The 18,240-nt window shown below is 52.4% G+C and overlaps 1 protein-coding gene across 1 annotated transcript in view; it reads left to right on the top strand.

Moving 5' to 3' along the window:
• The window catches only part of LOC124034997 (A disintegrin and metalloproteinase with thrombospondin motifs 17-like), a 99,133-nt gene that overhangs the window by 52,540 nt on the left and 28,353 nt on the right, over positions 1-18,240 (top strand). Inside the window, exon 7 of the mRNA XM_046348381.1 lies at positions 17,468-17,511. The gene's annotated coding sequence lies outside the window, so the exon portion shown is untranslated. The remainder of the gene's footprint in view (positions 1-17,467; positions 17,512-18,240) is intronic.

Consider the following 18,240-nt stretch of genomic DNA (forward strand, 5'->3'; position numbering starts at 1 on the left):
ACGTTGTACACGGAGGATATTTTTGCAGAATTCTGCTTGCAGAGTCTCAATTTGGTGTTTGTCCCATTTTGTGAAGTCTTGGTTGGTGAGTGGACCCCAGACCTCACAACCATAAAGGGCAATGGGCTCTATGACTGATTCAAGTATTTTTAGCCAGATCCTAATTGGTATGTTGAATTTTATGTTCCTTTTGATGGCATAGAATACCCTGCTTGCCTTGTCTCTCAGATCGTTCACAGCTTTGTGGTTACCTGTGGTGCTGATGTTTAGGCCAATGTATGTATAGTTGTTTGTGTGCTCTAGGGCAACAGTGTCTAGATGGAATTTGTATTTTTGGTCCTGGCGACTGGACTTTTTTTTTTGGAACACCATTATTTTGGTCTTACTGAGATTTATTGTCAGGGCTCAGGTCTGACAGAATCTGTGCAGAAGATCTAGGTGCTGCTGTAGGCCCTCCTTGGTTGGTGACAGAAGCACCAGATCATCAGCAAACAGTAGACATTTGACTTTAGATTCTAGTAGGAAGAGGCCAGGTGCTGCAGACTTTTCTAAAGCCCGCCAAATTCGTTGATATATATGTTGAAGAGGGTGGGGCTTAAGCTGCATCCCTGTCTCACCCCACGACCCTGTGTGAAGAAATGTGTGTGTTTTTTGCCAATTTTAACCGCAAACTTGTTGTTTGTGTACATGGTTTATATAATGTCATATGTTTTACCCCCAACACGTCAATTTGTATAGCAGACCCACAAAAGCCTTCGATTGAGTCGAATGCTTTTTTGAAATCAACAAAGCATGAGAAGACTTTGCCTTTGTTTTGGTTTGTTTGGTTGTCAATTAGGGTGTGCAGGGTGAATATATGGTCTGTTGTATGGTAATTTGGTAAAAAGCCAATTGTACATTTGCTCAGTACATTGTTTTCATTGAGGAAATGTACGAGTCTGCTGTTGATGATAATGCAGAGGATTTTCCCAAGGTTACTGTTGACGCATATTCCACGGTAGTTATTTGGGTTTTGGCTGCCCAAACTGCACATTGAGGCTTTTCACACAATAAATGATTTGTACTTAATTATAATTTTGGGAAAGAAAGATTCTCTTAGGTCTGAGTATTCCTCACAGTATAATGGGAAATACATCTCTGTCTGTACCTCTCCCAAGGAGCAGAGTAGGCAGCCTGTCCTCTCTGGGCAGCCAGGTGTGCCTCTATAGCCAGACTGTGCTCACTGAGTCTGTACCTCTCCCCTGGAGCAGAGTGAGCACAGCTTGTCCTCTCTGGGCAGCCAGGTGTGCCTCTATAGCCAGACTGTGCTCACTGAGTCTGTACCTCTCCCCTGGAGCAGAGTGAGCACAGCTTGTCCTCTCTGGGCAGCCAGGTGTGCCTCTATAGCCAGACTGTGCTCACTGAGTCTGTACCTCTCCCCTGGAGCAGAGTGAGCAGCCTGTCCTCTCTGGGCAGCCAGGTGTGCCTCGATAGCCAGACTGTGCTCACTGAGTCTGTACCTCTCCCCTGGAGCAGAGTGAGCAGCCTGTCCTCCTGTCAGTGTTTTACTCAGTTTAACTCAGTTTTCTATCAGTCACAGTGGTCAGATAGTCTGCCACCATGTACTGTCTGTTTAGAGCCAAATAGCGTTGATTTGTTGTGGTGTCTTTCTAATAGGTGATGTATTTCTATTTTTGCTTCGATGATTTGGTTGGGCCGGACTTTCTGTGTGCAGTCCTGAGGCTCTATGGGTTGGTTTGGGTTAGTGAACTGAGCCTCAGAACCAGCTGGCGAAGGGGACTCTTCTCATGTTTCATCTCTTGACATTGTAGGGCTGTGTGATGGAATGTTTCGGGGAAGCTTGTTTTAATTAAGATGGTAGTCAAATGTGATGGTTATTTTTTCTAATATAATTCCATCTATTGTCTCTCTCTCTCTCTGTCTCTCTCTTCCCCCCCCCCTCTCTCTCTCGCTTTCTTTCTTTCTCTCTCTCTCTCGCTTTCTTTCTCTCTCTCTCTCTCTCTCTCTCTCTCTCTCTCTCTCTCTCTCTCTCTCTCTCTCTCTCTCTCTCTCTCTCTCTCTCTCTCTCTCTCTCTCTCTCTCTCCCTCTCTCTCTCTGTCTGTCTCTCTCTTTCCCTCTCCCTCTGTCTCTCACCCTGTCTCTCACTCTCTCTCCTTCTCTCTCTCTCCTCTCTTTCTCTCTCCATCTCCCTCTCTCCCGCTATCTCTGTCTCTTTTTCTCTCTCTCTCTTTCTCTCCATCTCCCTCTCTCTCTCTCTTTCTCTCCATCTCCCTCTCTCTCCCTCTCTTTCTTCTTCTCTCTCCATCTCCTTCTCCCTCTTTCACTCTTTCTTTTTCTCTCTCCTTCTCGCTCCATCTCCCTCTCTCCCTCTCTCTCTCCCCCTCTCTCCCCCTCTCTCTCCCGACCCCCCTCTCTCTCTGTCTCTCCCTCTGTCTCTCCCTTTATCTCTTTTTTCTATTAGAATTCTCTCTCTCTCTCTGTCTGTCTCTCTCTTTCCCTCTGTCTCTCTCCCTCTCCGTCTCTGTCTCCCTCTCCCTCTGTCTCTTACCCTGTCTCTCACTCTGTCTCTCCCTCTCTCTCTCTCCTCTCTTTCTCTCTCCATCTCCCTCTCTCTGTCTCTTTTTCTCTCTCTCTCTTTCTCTCCATCTCCCTCTCTCTCCCTCTCTGTCTCTCTCTGTCTCTCTCCCGCTCTCTTTCTTCTTCTCTCTCCTTCTCCTTCTCCCTCTCTCTCTCCCTCTCTCCCCCTCTCTCTCTGCCTCTCTCTCTCCCTCTCTGCCTCTCTGCCTCTCTCCCTCTCTCTTTCTTCTTCTCCCGCTTTCTCTCTTTCTTTTTATCTCTCCTTCTCGCTCCATCTCCCTCTCTCCCTCTCTCCCTCCCTCTCCCTCTCTCTCTCCCCCTCTCTCCCCCTCTCTCTCTCTCTCTCTCTCTCTCCCGATCCCCCTCTCTCCCCCTACATCTCCCCTCCCTCTCCCTCTCTCTCTCTCTCTCTCTCACTTTCTCTTTCTCTCTCTCTCTCTCCTCTCCGTCTCTGTCTCCCTCTCTCTCCCTCTCTCTCTTGCGCTCTCTCTCCCTGTCTCTCTCTCTCTCCCTCTCTGTTACTCCACCTCTCTCTTTCTTCTTCTCTCTCCTTCTCCCTCTTTCTCTCTTTCTTTTTATCTCTCCTTCTCACTCCATCTCCCTCCCTCTCTCTCTCTCCCTGTCTCTCTCTCTCTCCCTCTCTGTCACTCCCCTCTCTCTCTCTCTCTCTCTTCCTGTCTCTCTCTCTCTCTCCCTCTCTGTCACTCCCCCTCTCTTTCTTCTTCTCTCTCCTTCTCCCTCTTTCTCTCTTTCTTTTTCTCTCTCCTTCTCGCTCCATCTCCCTCTCTCCCTCTCTCTCTCCCCCTCTCTCCCCCTCTCTCTCCCGACCCCCCTCTCTCTCTGTCTCTCCCTCTGTCTCTCCCTTTATCTCTTTTTTCTATTAGAATTCTCTCTCTCTCTCTGTCTGTCTCTCTCTTTCCCTCTGTCTCTCTCCCTCTCCGTCTCTGTCTCCCTCTCCCTCTGTCTCTTACCCTGTCTCTCACTCTGTCTCTCCCTCTCTCTCTCTCCTCTCTTTCTCTCTCCATCTCCCTCTCTCTGTCTCTTTTTCTCTCTCTCTCTTTCTCTCCATCTCCCTCTCTCTCTCCCTCTCTGTCTCCCTCCCTCTCTCTCTCTCTCTCTCTCCCTCCCTCTCCCTCTCTCTCTATCTCTCTCTCTCACTCTCTCTCTCCCTCTCCCTCTCTCTCCCTCTCCCTCTCTCTCCCTCTCTCTCTCTCTCTCTCTCTCTCTCTCTCTCTCTCTCTCTCTCTCTCTCTCTCTCTCTCTCTCTCTCTCTCTCTCTCTCTCTCTCTCTCTCTCTCTCTCCCTGTTTCTTTCTTTCTCTCACTGTCTCTCTGTCTGTCTGTCTCTCTCTTTCTCCCTCTGTCTCTCCCTTTGTCTCTTTTTTCTATTAGAATTGGATCTATACTCTCTCTCTCTCGCTCTCTCTCTCCCTCTCCCTCTGTCTCTCTCCCTCTCTGCCTCTGTCTCCCTCTTCCTCTGTCTCTCTCCCTCTCTGCCTCTGTCTCCCTCTCCCTCTCCCTCTCCCTCTGTCTCTCTCTCTCTCTCTCTCTCTCTCTCTCTCTCTCTCTCTCTCTCTCTCTCTCTCTCTCTCTCTCTCTCTCTCTCTCTCTCTCTCTCTCTCTCTCTCTCTCTCTCTCTCTCTCTCTCTCTCTCTCTCTCTCTCTCTCTCTCTTTCTGTTTCTCTCTCCTTCTCGCTCCATCTCCCTCTATCCCTCTCTCTCCCTCTCCCCCTTTCTCTCACTCACTCCCTCTGTCTCTCTCTCTCTCTTTCTCTCTCTGTCCTTGGCTGTATTGTATTATATTTTTCTACATTCTTCAGGTCAGACAGTTGATTATTCGTCCTGTCTGTAAAGCTGTAGCATAAATTGCTCCTCTTCGTGGCCATGGTGGTTTTAATCAATTAGCCCATTAGCACATCTCTCTTGCACGCACACGCACACACACACACACACACACACACACACACACACACACACACACACACACACACACACACACACACACACACACACACACACACACACACACACACACACACACACACACACACACACACACACACACACACACACACACACACACACACACACACACACACTCTCTCTCTCTCTCTCTCTCTCTCTCTCATTCCTAATTCTTAATTAGGCATTATTACCTGTTCTAATTTGGGCCGGGAGGTGAAAGGTTTCATTTGGTTTCAACAAGCACTCATATAGCCTGTCAGATCGTATCCTGTCATCCTGCACTGTAAAACAAATCTGGTTGTTTCAACTAAATATTATTAAGTAAGTAGTTCTACAGCCTTTCTTTATTTACTGAACCTTTCGGTCAGTGTTACCTGAACATAACATTTTTAGTTGGCCCAAACTTGGCCCAAAAACGTAGGCAAACATTCTGTCAACTTAACATGTATTTACTCAATCCGTGTCATATGTTCATTCAACTGGAAATACAGTGCTTTTAACATACAATGTTTTCAACTTACAGATTTGACACGTTGACTACAATGTGCATGTGGTAGATAACAGGGTGCAGAGAGGAGAGAAGAGAGGAGAGATGGGAGAGATGGGAGGAGAGAGGAGAGAAGAGAGGAGAGAAGAGAGGAGAGAAGAGAGGAGAGATTGGAGAGAGAGGAGAGATGGGAGAGAGAGGAGAGATTGGAGAGAGAGGAGAGATGGGAGGAGAGAGGGGAAGGGGGAGAGAGGAGAGAAGAGAGGAGAGAGGGGAGAGAGAGGAGAGATGGGAGAGAGAGGAGAGATGGGAGAGAGAGGAGAGATGGGAGAGAGAGGAGAGATGGGAGAGAGAGGAGAGATGGGAGGGGGGAGCAGAGAAGAGAGAAGAGGGGAGAGAGATGAGAGATGGGAGGAGAGAGGGGAAGGGGGAGAGAGGAGAGATGGGAGAGAGAGGAGAGATGGGAGAGAGAGGAGAGATGAGAGAGAGAGGAGAGATGGGAGGGGGGAGCAGAGAGGAGAGAAGAGAGGAGAGAGGGGAGAGAGATGAGAGATGGGAGGAGAGAGGGGAAGGGGAGAGAGGAGAGATGGGAGAGAGAGGAGAGATGGGAGAGAGAGGAGAGATGGGAGGGGGGAGCAGAGAGGAGAGAAGAGAGGAGAGAGGGGAGAGAGATGAGAGATGGGAGGAGAGAGGGGAAGGGGGAGAGAGGAGAGATGGGAGAGAGAGGAGAGATGGGAGAGAGAGGAGAGATGGGAGAGAGAGGAGAGATTGGAGGGGGAGCAGAGAGGAGAGGAGAGAGGAGAGATTGGAGGGGGAGCAGAGAGAAGAGAGGAGAGAAGAGAGGAGAGAGGGGAGAGAGAGGAGAGATGGGAGAGAAAGGAGAGATTGGAGGGGGGAGCAGAGAGGAGAGGAGAGAGGAGAGATGGGAGAGAGAGGAGAGATGGGAGAGAGAGGAGAGAAGAGAGGAGAGAGGGGAGAGAGAGGAGAGATGGGAGAGAGAGGAGAGACGGGAGAGAGAGGAGAGAAGAGAGGAGAGATGGGAGAGAGGGGGGAGATGGGAGAGAGAGGAGAGAAGAGAGGAGAGAAGAGAGGAGAGATTGGAGAGAGAGGAGAGATGGGAGAGAGAGGAGAGATTGGAGAGAGAGGGGAGATGAGAGAGAGAGGAGAGATTGGAGAGAGAGGGGAGATGGGAGAAGAGAGGGGAAGGGGAGAGAGGAGAGATGGGAGAGAGAGGAGAGATGGGAGAGAGAGGAGAGATGGGAGGGGGAGCAGAGAGGAGAGAAGAGAGGAGAGAGGGAGAGAGATGAGAGATGGGAGAGAGAGGGGAAGGGGGAGAGAGGAGAGATGGGGAGAGAGAGGAGAGATGGGAGAGAGAGGAGAGATAGGAGAGATTGGAGGGGGAGCAGAGAGGAGAGGAGAGAGGAGAGATTGGAGGGGGAGCAGAGAGAAGAGAGGAGAGAGGAGAGAAGAGAGAGAGAGGGAGAGAGAGGAGAGATGGGAGAGAGAGGAGAGATTGGAGGGGGAGCAGAGAGGAGAGGAGAGAGGAGAGAAGAGAGGGGAGAGAGGAGAGATGGGAGAGAGAGGAGAGATGGAGAGAGAGGAGAGATTGGAGGGGGAGCAGAGAGGAGAGGAGAGAGGAGAGATTGGAGGGGGAGCAGGGAGAAGAGAGGAGAGAGGAGAGAGAGAGAGGAGAGATTGGAGGGGGAGCAGAGAGAAGAGAGGAGAGAAGAGGAGAGAGGGAGAGAGAGGAGAGATGGGAGAGAGAGGAGAGATGGGAGAGAGATTGGAGGGGGGAGCAGAGAGGAGAGGAGAAGGGAGGGAGGGGAGAGGGAGATGTGGGCAAATTAGAGCGTGTCACTTCATGCTCCGGTTTCCCTTCTCACTGACGGCTGATCTGGCTGAGCTGAGACGGCGTGTGTATGTCAGGGTGTGTGGGCATCTGTCTGGGATGTGTGTCTGCTGTACTGTAACACTCAGAGGAGAGGGGTAATCTCTATGTCACGCCTGTCACTGTAGACTTCCTCGTCTCCAACAACTCATTACCTGCCTCTCAGGAGATGACATGACATGTGATACTGTCCTGTATCTGTCTGAGACGGTCTAATGTCTGCCTATCTGCTCTCAGTATGTAACTGATACTGTACTAGTTGGATCATTTCTAGGGATTCGGGAGACATCTTAACAGGAAAGAATATCTCTGTGTTCAGCCTCCCCCGCACCATGTCCTCTCCCCTCCGCCCAGCCTCCCCCTCACCATGCCCTCTCCCCTCCGCCAAGCCTCCCCTCGCCATGCCCTTTCCCCTCTCCCCAGCCTCCCCCTCACCATGCACTCTCCCCTCCGCCCAGCCTCCCCTCACCATGCCCTTTCCCCTCTCCCCAGCCTCCCCCTCACCGTGCACTCTCCCCTCCGCCCAGCCTCCCCTCACCATGCACTCTCCCCTCCGCCCAGCCTCCCCTCACCATGCACTCTCCCCTCCGCCCAGCCTCCCCCTCGCCATGCCCTCTCCCCTCCGCCCTCTCCCCAGCCTCCCCCGCACCATGCCCTCTCCACTCCGCCCAGCCTCCCTTCGCCATGCCCTCTCCCCTCCGCCCAGCCTCCCCTCCGCTCAGCCTCCCCTCACCATGCCCTCTCCCCTCCGCCCAGCCTCCCCCTACCATGCCCTTTCCACTCCGCCCAGCCTCCCCCTCGCCATGCCCTCTCCCCTCCGCCCAGCCTCCCCCTCACCATGCCCTCTCCCCTCCGCCAAGCCTTCCCTCGCCATGCCCTTTCCCCTCTCCCCAGCCTCCCCCTCACCATGCACTCTCCCTTCCGCCCAGCCTCCCCTCACCATGCCCTCTCCCCTCCACCCTCTCCCCAGCCTCCCCCGCACCATGCCCTCTCCCCTCCGCCCAGCCTCCACCTCATCATGCCCTTTCCCCTCCGCCCAGCCTCCCCCTCACCATGTCCTCTCCCCTCCGCCCAGCCTCCCCCTCACCATGCCCTCTCCCCTCCGCCCAGCCTCCCCCTCGCCATGCCCTCTCCCCTCCGCCCAGCCTCCCCCTCGCCATGCCCTCTCCCTCCGCCCAGCCTCCCCTCGCAATGCACTCTCCCCTCCGCCCAGCCTGGAGGGGGCAGAGAGATTGGAGGGGAGCAGAGAGAGGAGAGAGGAGAGATTGGAGGGGAGCAGAGAGAAGAGAGGAGAGAGGAGAGGAGAGAGAGGAGAGATTGGAGGGGGAGCAGAGAGAAGAGAGGAGAGAAGAGGGGAGAGAGAGGAGAGATGGGAGAGAGAGGAGAGATTGGAGGGGGGAGCAGAGAGAAGAGAGGAGAGAAGAGAGGAGAGAGGGGAGAGAGAGGAGAGATGGGAGAGAGAGGAGAGATGGGAGAGAGATTGGAGGGGGGAGCAGAGAGGAGAGGAGAAGGGAGGGAGGGGAGAGGGAGATGTGGGCAAATTAGAGCGTGTCACTTCATGCTCCGGTTTCCCTTCTCACTGACGGCTGATCTGGCTGAGCTGAGACGGCGTGTGTATGTCAGGGTGTGTGGGCATCTGTCTGGGATGTGTGTGTCTGCTGTACTGTAACACTCAGAGGAGAGGGGTAATCTCTATGTCACGCCTGTCACTGTAGACTTCCTCGTCTCCAACAACTCATTACCTGCCTCTCAGGAGATGACATGACATGTGATACTGTCCTGTATCTGTCTGAGACGGTCTAATGTCTGCCTATCTGCTCTCAGTATGTAACTGATACTGTACTAGTTGGATCATTTCTAGGGATTCGGGAGACATCTTAACAGGAAAGAATATCTCTGTGTTCAGCCTCCCCCTCGCCATGCCCTCTCCCCTCCGCCCAGCCTCCCCCTCACCATGCCCTCTCCCCTCCGCCAAGCCTCCTCTCGCCATGCCCTTTCCCCTCTCCCCAGCCTCCCCCTCACCATGCACTCTCCCCTCCGCCCAGCCTCCCCTCACCATGCACTCTCCCCTCCGCCCAGCCTCCCCTCACCATGCACTCTCCCCTCCGCCCAGCCTCCCCTCACCATGCACTCTCCCCTCCGCCCAGCCTCCCCCTCACCATGCCCTCTCCCCTCCGCCAGCCTCCCCTCACCATGCCCTCACCATGCCCTTTCCCTCCGCCCTCTCCCCAGCCTCCGCCTCACCATGCCCTCTCCCCTCCGCCCAGCCTCCCCCTCACCATGTCCTCTCCCCTCCGCCCAGCCTCCCCTCGCCATGCCCTCTCCCCTCCGCCCAGCCTCCCCCTCACTAGGCCCTCTCTCCTCCGCCCAGCCTCCCCCTCTCCATGCCCTCTCTCCTCCGCCCAGCCTCCCCTCACCATGCCCTTTCCCTCCGCTCTCTCCCCTCCCCTCCGCCCTGCCTCCCCCTCGCCATGCCCTCTTCCCTCCGCCCAGCCTCCCCTCACCATGCCCTTTCCCCTCTCCCCAGCCTCCCCCTCACCATGCCCTCTCCCCTCCGCCAGCCTCCCCTCACCATGGCCTCACCATGCCCTTTCCCTCCGCCCTCTACCCAGCCTCCGCCGCACCATGCCCTCTCCCCTCCGCCCAGCCTCCCCCTCACCATGTCCTCTCCCCTCCGCCCAGCCTCCCCTCGCCATGCCCTCTCCCCTCCGCCCAGCCTCCCCCCTCACTATGCCCTCTCCCCTCTGCCCAGCCTCCCCCTCGCCATGCCCTCTCCCCTCCGCCCAGCCTCCCCCTCGCCATGCCCTCTCCCCTCCGCCCAGCCTCCCCCTCGCCATGCCCTCTCCCCTCCGCCCAGCCTCCCCCTCGCCATGCCCTCTCCCCTCCGCCCAGCCTCCCCCTCACCATGCCCTCTCTCCTCCGCCCAGCCTCCCCCTCTCCATGCCCTCTCTCCTCCGCCCAGCCTCCCCTCACCATGCCCTTTCCCTCCGCCCTCTCCCCTCCTCTCCGCCCTGCCTCCCCCTCGCCATGCCCTCTCCCCTCCGCCCAGCCTCCCCCTCGCCATTTCCTCTCCCCTCCTCCCAGCCTCCCCCTACCATGCCCTTTCCACTCCGCCCAGCCTGCCCCTCGCCATGCCCTCTCCCCTCCGCCCAGCCTCCCCCTCACCATGCCCTCTCCCCTCCGCCAAGCCTCCCCTCGCCATGCCCTTTCCCTTCTCCCCAGCCTCCCCCTCACCATGCACTCTCCCCTCTGCCCAGCCTCCCCTCACCATGCCCTCTCCCCTCCACCCTCTCCCCAGCCTCCCCCGCACCATGCCCTCTCCCCTCCGCCCAGCCTCCACCTCACCATGCCCTTTCCCCTCCGCCCAGCCTCCCCCTCACCATGTCCTCTCGCCTCCGCCCAGCCTCCCCTCGCCATGCCCTCTCCCCTCCGCCCAGCCTCCCCCTCACCATGTCCTCTCCCCTCCGCCCAGCCTCCCCTCGCCATGCCCTCTCCCCTCCGCCCAGCCTCCCCTCACTATGCCCTCTCTCCTCTGCCCAGCCTCCCCCTCTCCATGCCCTCTCTCCTCCGCCCAGCCTCCCCTCACCATGCCCTTTCCCTCCGCCCTCTCCCCTCCCCTCCGCCCTGCCTCCTCCTCGCCATGCCCTCTCCCCTCCGCCCAGCCTCCCCCTCGCCATGCCCTCTCCCCTCTGCCCAGCCTCCCCCTCGCCATGCCCTCTCCCCTCCGCCCAGCCTCCCCCTCGCCATGCCCTCTCCCCTCCGCCCAGCCTCCCCCTCGCCATGCCCTCTCCCCTCCGCCCAGCCTCCCCTTCACCATGCCCTCTCCTCGCCGCCCAGCCTCCCCCTCACCATGCCCTCTCCCCTCCGCCCAGCCTCCCCCTCACCATGCCCTCTCCCCTCCGCCCAGCCTCCCCCTGTCACTCACTCACTCACTCACTCACTCACTCACTCACTCACTCACTCACTCTCCTCCTCTCCACATCAAACGAGAGTTCTGCGTCTCCAGCTGGCTCGTCAGCCCCCCCAGCTGTTTGTTAAATCCACTTTACAGTCTCAGACAGCCCATGCCATCAGACCAGGAGGGCAGCAGTACAACCCATTACTAGTTGTTAGAAGTTAGTGGGATATGTGGCAGACCGCAGGGAGGGAGAAAGAAAGAAAGAGGGAGTGACAGAGTGAGATAAGGTATTGGTGGCCCCAGCAGGAATCAAACCCACAACCTTTGTTGTTGCAAGAACCAGGCTCTACCAACTGAGCCACACAAGGCAACTACCTCTTCAGTGTTGTCAGTGAGGTCTAGTACAGCTGTAGTGACTCTGTCTTCTCCATACTTAGAAAAGAGGCTGAATCAGTTCAGCAGTCTGCCTAGGATGACATCACAGCGCTCTACTCCCTCCTCACCTGTTAGTCATGGTCTTCAAATGAACCTCCACTCTCCCAAATCACAGGGTTACTAATGGCAGTGACCCACCCCTGTACTGCCACTCCACTAACATAGGAACGACACTATCACACACACACACAGAGTAAGTAGAGGAAGTGCAGTAGACTGATTTAGATCCTGTTGAGGTTTGGTGGGTCTGTGGTGTTGGAGGCAGCAGCTGCTCTTGGCCTTCTAGCATGAAGGGAGTGTGTACTAGAGGTCTCATCTGTGTGTGTATATGTGTGTGTGTGTGTGTGTGGTGAATGTGTGCATGTGTGTTTATGCATGTGTGTGTGTGCATTGGCTCAGGCTTGTTAACAGAGTTCAAAGGCATCTCTGGTTTGAACCCACCTGGACCGTACAGATGGGTCATTAACAGTGTTTTCCAGAGGTGTGGTAGATCTTTAAACTGTAGAGGAGGGCAGATATTTAAACTGTAGAGGAGGGGCAGATCTTTAAACTGTAGAGGAGGGCAGATCTTTAAACTGTAGAGGAGGGCAGATATTTAAACTGTAGAGGAGGGCAGATCTTTAAATTGTAGAGGAGGGGCAGATCTTTAAACTGTAGAGGATGGCAGATCATTAAACTGTAGAGGAGGGCAGATCTTTAAACTGTAGAGGAGGGCATAACTTTAAACTGTAGAGGGGGGCAGATCGTTAAACTGTAGATGAGGGCAGATCTTGAAACTGTAGAGGAGGGCAGATCATTAAACTGTAGAGGAGGGCAGATCATTAAACTGTAGAGGATGGCAGATCGTAAAACTGTAGAGTAGGGCAGATCTTTAAACTGTAGAGGAGGGGCAGATCATTAATAAACTGTAGAGGAGGGCAGATCTTTAAACTGTTGAGGAGGGCAGATCGTTAAACTGTAGAGGAGGGTAGATATTTAAACTGTAGAGGAGGGCAGATATTTAAACTGTAGAGGAGGGGTAGATATTTAAACTGTAGAGGGCAGATCGTTAAACTGTAGAGGAGGGCAGATCGTTAAACTGTAGAGGAGGGCAGATATTTAAACTGTAGAGGAGGGTAGATATTTAAACTGTAGAGGAGGGGAAGATATTTAAACTGTAGAGGAGGGGAGATATTTAAACTGTAGAGGAGGGCAGATCATTAAACTGTAGAGGAGGGCAGATCATTAAACTGTAGAGGAGGGCAGATCATTAAACTGTAGAGGAGGGCATATCTTTAAACTGTAGAGGAGGGCAGATCTTTAAACTGTAGTGGAGGGCAGATCTTTAAACTGTAGAGGAGGGCAGATCATTAAACTGTAGAGGAGGGCAGATATTTAAACTGTAGAGGAGGGCAGATCGTTAAACTGTAGTGGAGGGCAGATCGTTAAACTGTAGAGGAGGGCAGATCTTTAAACTGTAGAGGAGGGCAGATCATTAAACTGTAGAGGAGGGCAGATCGTTAAACTGTAGAGGAGGGCAGATCGTTAAACTGTAGAGGAGGGCAGATTGTTAAACTGTAGAGGAGGGCAGATCGTTAAACTGTAGAGGAGGGCAGATTGTTAAACTGTAGAGGAGAGCAGATCATTAAACTGTAGAGGGCAGATCATTAAACGTCTTCGGAGACCATCCCAATATGTACCCTTTCTATTTTGGTTAAAGTCTCTCTCTCTGTCTCTCTCTCTGTCTCTGTCTCTCTCTCTCTCTCTCTCTCTCTCTCTCTCTCTCTCTCTCTCTCTCTCTCTCTCTCTCTCTCTCTCTCTCTCTCTCTCTCTCTCTCTGCCTCTCTCCCTCACTATGTCTCTCTCTCTCTCTGTCTCTATGTCTCTCCCTCTCTCTCTGCCTCTCTCCCTCACTATGTCTCTCTCTCTCTGCCTCTCTCCCTCACTATGTCTCTCTCTCTCTCTCTCTCTCTCTCTGTCTCTCTGTCTCTCTCTCTCTCTCTCTCTCTCTCTCTCTCTAGAGCATCACTCTCTCTTTCTCTCTAGAGCATCTCTCTCTCTCTCTCTCTGCCTCTCTCCCTCACTATGTCTCTCTCTCTCTCTCTCTCTCTCTCTCTCTCTCTCTCTCTCTCTCTCTCTCTCTCTCTCTCTCTCTCTCTCTCTCTCTCTCTCTCTCTATGTCTCTCTCTCTCTGCCTCTCTCCCTCAATGTGTCTCTCTCTCTCTGCCTCTCTCCCTCAATGTGTCTCTCTCTCTCTGCCTCTCTCCCTCAATGTGTCTCTCTCTCCCTCACTATGTCTCTCTCTCTCCCTCACGATGTCTCTCTCTCTCTCCCTCACTATGTGTCTCTCTCTCCCTCACTATGTCTCTCTCTCTCCCTCACTATCTCTCTCTCTCTCCCTCACTATGTCTCTCTCTCTCCCTCACTATGTCTCTCTCTCTCCCTCACTATGTCTCTCTCTCTCCCTCACGATGTCTCTCTCTCTCTCCCTCACTATGTGTCTCTCTCTCCCTCACTATGTCTCTCTCTCTCCCTCACTATGTCTCTCTCTCTCCCTCACTATGTCTCTCTCTCTCCCTCACGATGTCTCTCTCTCTCCCTCACTATGTGTCTCTCTCTCCCTCACTATGTCTCTCTCTCTCCCTCACGATGTCTCTCTCTCTCCCTCACTATGTGTCTCTCTCTCCCTCACTATGTCTCTCTCTCTCCCTCACTATGTCTCTCTCTCTTCCTCACTATGTCTCTCTCTCTCCCTCACTATGTCTCTCTCTCTCCCTCACGATGTCTCTCTCTCTCTCCCTCACTATGTGTCTCTCTCTCCCTCACTATGTCTCTCTCTCTCCCTCACTATGTCTCTCTCTCTCTCCCTCACTATGTCTCTCTCTCTCTCCCTCACTATGTCTCTCTCTCTCCCTCACGATGTCTCTCTCTCTCTCTCCCTCACTATGTGTCTCTCTCTCCCTCACTATGTCTCTCTCTCTCCCTCACTATGTCTCTCTCTCTCCTCACTATGTGTCTCTCTCTCCCTCACTATGTGTCTCTCTCTCCCTCACTATGTCTCTCTCTCTCCCTCACTATGTCTCTCTCTCTCTCCCTCACTATGTCTCTCTCTCTCCCTCACTATGTCTCTCTCTCTCCCTCACTATGTCTCTCTCTCTCCCTCACTATGTGTCTCTCTCTCCCTCACTATGTCTCTCTCTCTCCCTCACTATGTCTCTCTCTCTCCCTCACTATGTCTCTCTCTCTCCCTCACTATGTGTCTCTCTCTCCCTCACTATGTCTCTCTCTCTCCCTCACTATGTCTCTCTCTCTCCCTCACTATGTCTCTCTCTCTCCCTCACTATGTCTCTCTCTCTCCCTCACTATGTGTCTCTCTCTCCCTCACTATGTGTCTCTCTCTCCCTCACTATGTCTCTCTCTCTCCCTCACTATGTCTCTCTCTCTCCCTCACTATGTCTCTCTCTCTCCCTCACTATGTCTCTCTCTCTCCCTCACTATGTCTCTCTCTCTCTCCCTCACTATGTCTCTCTCTCTCCCTCACTATGTCTCTCTCTCTCCCTCACTATGTCTCTCTCTCTCCCTCACTATGTCTCTCTCTCTCCCTCACTATGTGTCTCTCTCTCCCTCACTATGTCTCTCTCTCTCCCTCACTATGTCTCTCTCTCTCCCTCACTATGTGTCTCTCTCTCCCTCACTATGTGTCTCTCTCTCCCTCACTATGTCTCTCTCTCTCCCTCACTATGTCTCTCTCTCTCCCTCACTATGTCTCTCTCTCTCCCTCACTATGTCTCTCTCTCTCTGTGTCCTGTCTTGCCTACTATTTACAAAGTCACTCTCCACTCAGGGGTTCTACAGCATGGCTGCATTCCAAATGGCACCCTATTCCAATAGGGCTCTGTTTAAAGTACTACACTATGTAGGGCATAGGGTGACATTTGGTATGTAAACCATGTCAAATCACTGCTTAACAGTGGGGACAAAGAGGGTCTTGGGTTCTCAGTGGTGGGAATGAGAGTCCCTGCATGTACTGGAACGGGCCTTACACGGGTCGGCCGGTCCCCATGGTAACCAACATAAACTGTGTGTTTGTTTGTGCGTGCGTGCGTGCGTGTGTGCGTGTGTGAGTGACTATGCCACAGCGAAGGAGACGTGGAATGTTTGAGTTGAGGGCTGCTAGCTGTTTGTCCAGCATGAACTACAGTACATAGATTAGAGAGAACACATTCAGGGTGCATTGTACATTAACCCCTCTATGTAGCACTATTCTGGTGTAACGTTGACAGCAAATGGCAGTTAACATTTACACTTAAGTCATTTTTTTCACTTGGTCATGAATTGATGTCAGTGGGAGATTAAGTGAAGATGCAATGGAAGTGGAAGTGAAGATTCAACTGGTGGATTGAACTAATAGGCCCAATTAAAATGTTTAAGGTTCGGATTGGGGAGGGGAAGCTGATCCTAGATCTATCCCTAAGGGAATCTTAGTGTTGATAAGAGAAACACAAACACAAAATATGTTTGAAGAAATCTAAATAAATGACATTGTATTGTACATGCTTTAACATACGTGTGGAAAATGTTCAATTGACCCAGATCAGCATCCATGGGAAACTTCACCCTACACCCTTATCAACACAGTAGCATTGGAAACTTCACCCTACACCCTTATCAACACAGTAGCATTGGAAACTTCACCCTACACCCTTATCAACACAGTAGCATTGGAAACCTCACCCTACACCCTTATCAACACAGTAGCATTGGAAACTTCACCCTACACCCTTATCAACACAGTAGCATTGGAAACTTCACCCTACACCCTTATCAACACAGTAGCATTGGACACTTCACTCTACACCTTTATCAACACAGTAGCATTGGAAACTTCACCCTACACCCTTATCAACACAGTAGCATTGGAAACTTCACCCTACACCCTTATCAACACAGTAGCATTGGACACTTCACCCTACACCCTTATCAACACAGTAGCATTGGACACTTCACCCTACACCCTTATCAACACAGTAGCATTGGAAACTTCACCATGCACCCTTATCAACACAGTAGCATTGGACACTTCACCCTACACCCTTATCAACACAGTAGCATTGGAAACTTCACCATGCACCCTTATCAACACAGTAGCATTGGACACTTCTTATCAACACAGTAGCATTAACTTCACCCTACACCCTTATCAACACAGTAGCATTGGAAACTTCACCCTACACCCTTATCAACACAGTAGCATTGGAAACTTCACCATGCACCCTTATCAACACAGTAGCATTGGAAACTTTACCCTACACCCTTATCAACACAGGAGAATTGGAAACTTCACCCTACACCCTTATCAACACAGTAGCATTGGAAACTTCACCCTACACCCTTATCAACACAGTAGCATTGGAAACTTCACCATGCACCCTTATCAACACAGTAGCATTGGACACTTCACCCTGGAAACTTCACCTCACCCTATCACCCTTATCAACACAGTAGCATTGGAAACTTCACCCTACACCCTTATCAACACAGTAGCATTGGAAACTTCACCCTACACCCTTATCAACACAGTAGCATTGGAAACTTCACCCTACACCCTTATCAACACAGTAGCATTGGACACTTCACCCTACACCCTTATCAACACAGTAGCATTGGAAACTTCACCCTACACCCTTATCAACACAGTAGCATTGGAAACTTCACCCTACACCCTTATCAACACAGTAGCATTGGAAACTTCACCCTACACCCTTATCAACACAGTAGCATTGGAAACTTCACCCTACACCCTTATCAACACAGTAGCATTGGAAACTTCACCCTACACCCTTATCAACACAGTAGCATTGGAAACTTCACCCTACACCCTTATCAACACAGTAGCATTGGAAACTTCACCCTACACCCTTATCAACACAGTAGCATTGGAAACTATCACACAGTAGCATTGGAAACCTACACCCTTATCAACACAGTAGCATTGGACACTTCACTCTACACCCTTATCAACACAGTAGCATTGGACACTTCACTCTACACCCTTATCAACACAGTAGCATTGGACACTTCACCCTACACCCTTATCAACACAGTAGCATTGGAAACTTCACCCTACACCCTTATCAACACAGTAGCATTGGACACTTCACCCTACACCCTTATCAACACAGTAGCATTGCAGGATGAGGTCAGGTGGACTGAACTAATATTGTTCTTCTCGTTGCAGGACTGACTTCTGCGTGCACAAAGACCAGCCCTGTGACACAGTGGGTGAGGAATCACAATCGTGTGTGTGTGTGTGTGTGTGTGTGTGTGTGTGTGTGTGTGTGTGTGTGTGTGTGTGTGTGTGTGTGTGTGTGTGTGTGTGTGTGTGTGTGTGTGTGTGTGTGTGTGTGTGTGTGTGTGTGTGTATTGAAATAGTCTGTCGGTGGCCCTTGTTGACCTCTGACATCGCTGTCCCCCTGAAAAGGAGAAGCAGGTGACATTTCAACCCGCCTGGTCTGTAAAAACCTCTCAAGCACACACACACACACACACACACACACACACACACACACACACACACACACACACACACACACACACACACACACACACACACACACACACACACACACACACACACACACACACACACACACACACACATGCACATGCATGCGGACACACACACACACACTTACACTCTCTGACACACGCACACACTTTGGAGATAAGACCACACAGGTACTGCAGATGAGACCCTGCTGTAATCTGCCCGTCTCTCCACCCCACTATAACTGTAATCTGTCTGTCTCTCCACCCCACTATAACTGTAATCTGTCTGTCTCTTCACCCCACTGTAACTGTAATCTGTCTGTCTCTCCACCCCACTATAACTGTAATCTGTCTGTCTCTCCACCCCACTATAACTGTAATCTGTCTGTCTCTCCACCCCACTATAACTGTAATCTGTCTGTCTCTCCACCCCACTATAACTGTAATCTGTCTGTCTCTCCA

Source organism: Oncorhynchus gorbuscha, linkage group LG05 (assembly GCF_021184085.1).
Source record: "Oncorhynchus gorbuscha isolate QuinsamMale2020 ecotype Even-year linkage group LG05, OgorEven_v1.0, whole genome shotgun sequence".
In the NCBI taxonomy this organism is placed as follows: Eukaryota; Metazoa; Chordata; class Actinopteri; order Salmoniformes; family Salmonidae; genus Oncorhynchus; species Oncorhynchus gorbuscha.